Source organism: Glycine max, chromosome 2 (genome assembly GCF_000004515.6).
Source record: "Glycine max cultivar Williams 82 chromosome 2, Glycine_max_v4.0, whole genome shotgun sequence".
In the NCBI taxonomy this organism is placed as follows: domain Eukaryota; kingdom Viridiplantae; phylum Streptophyta; class Magnoliopsida; order Fabales; family Fabaceae; genus Glycine; species Glycine max.
In genome coordinates, this window is record NC_016089.4 from 23,142,307 (window position 1) to 23,144,330 (window position 2,024).

Sequence of the window (2,024 nt, forward strand, 5' to 3'; positions counted from 1 at the left end):
AAACTTGATCATATATCTTGATTTTCTTGGATTCTAGTCTTGGATAAAACTTAGAAGCACTTGATCCTTTAGCATCATCAAGACATCAAAACATCTTGCTTCTACATAGGAGTCATTTGACTTAATCCATCAACTGAAAGATCCTTCAATTATTTCTCGTCCATGGAAAATTCTTTTTTGCAAGAATCAACTGCTTCTTTCATTCTTCCTCACTACGAGGTCATGACGAAAGGCAACGATTGGTACCTCAAAGCCTTACACTGGGGCAATGAGGGGCACCGTGCATGAGCCTCAAGTGAACATAGGGGCCGATCAAAAGTTCTCACCCATCGATGTTTTTAACAAAAAAAAAGGGGGGACAAACCCTAGGATTTCAATGGATTGATCAAACATCAAATGACTCCATTGTCGTCACTCCAAAATGGTCAAGTGACTAAATCAAACAGAACACACACTCTGAGGGAGTTCCCGGAGAGATTTGCAAAAAGATAGGATGAGGTTGCATGAATTATCAACTCTTTCAAAAGGACAGTCAATCTGTGTTTTCCAAAAAAAAAAAAAAAAATTAAATCAAAATCAAAATCACAAAATAGGGAAAGAATGTCATGAACATTGTACAACTTTCCATTACATTGCATTGTTTCATATGAAGTCTGCATTTACCAAAATTTCACGACAAAGGTTGCATGCATCTGCATCCCCAAAAATTATGTTAACTGCATAGATTTCCTACATCTAATGTCCAAATCTTGTGGATTTGGGATGACCGGCCCTCTCGATGAGTCGATCTCTTGCTTTCTCATAAGGGTGGACCCTTGGGTACTTGTACCTATCACCTTTAGAGGACTACACGTCCTCGCCTTGAGAGGACTACATGTCCTCGCCATCAGAGGACTACATGTCCTCGCCATCAGAGGACTTCATGTCCTTGCCATCAGAGGGCTGCACGCCCTCACCTCCAGAGGACTACCTGTCCTCGCCTTGAGAGGGCTACACGCCCTCACCTTGGGTACTAGTTACCCTCACCGTCAGAGGACTACACGTCCTCGCCTTGAGAGGACTACACGTCCTCACCATCAGAGGGCTGCACGCCCTTACCTCCAGAGGACTACATGTCCTCGCCTTGAGAGGGCTACACGCCCTCACCTTGGGTACTAGTTACCCTCACCGTCAGAGGACTACACGTCCTCGCCTTGAGAGGACTACACGTCCTCACCACCAGAGGGCTGCACGCCCTCACCTTCAGAGGACTACATGTCCTCGCCTTGAGAGGGCTACACGTCCTCACCTTGGGTACTAGTTACCCTCACCATCAGAGGACTACATGTCCTCGCCTTGAGAGGGCTACACGTCCTCACCTTGGGTACTAGTTACCCTCACCATCAGAGGGCTGCACGCCCTCACCATCAGAGGACTACACGTCCTCGCCTTGAGAGGACTACACGTCCTCACCATCAAAGGGCTGCACGCCCTAACCATCAGAGGACTACATGTCCTCGCCTTGAGAGGGCTACACGTCCTCACCTTGGGTACTAGTTACCCTCACCATCAGAGGACTACATGTCCTCGCCTTGAGAGGGCTACACGTCCTCACCTTGGGTACTAGTTACCCTCACCATCAGAGGGCTGCACGCCCTCACCATCAGAGGACTACATGTCCTCGCCTTGAGAGGGCTACACGTCCTCACCTTGGGTACTAGATACCCTCACCATCAGAGGGCTGCACGCCCTCACCATCAGAGGACTACACGTCCTCGCCTTGAGAGGGCTACACGCCCTCACCTTGGGTACTAGTTACCCTCACCGTTGAGAGGACTACACGTCCTCGCCTTGAGAGGACTACACGTCCTCACCATCAGAGGGTTGCACGCCCTCACCTCTAGAGGACTACATGTCCTCGCCTTGAGAGGGCTACACGTCCTCACCTTGGGTACTAGTTACCCTCACCGTCAGAGGGCTACACGCCCTCACCTTGAAAGGACTACACGTCCTCGCCGGCAGAGGGCTACACGCCCTCATCTCCA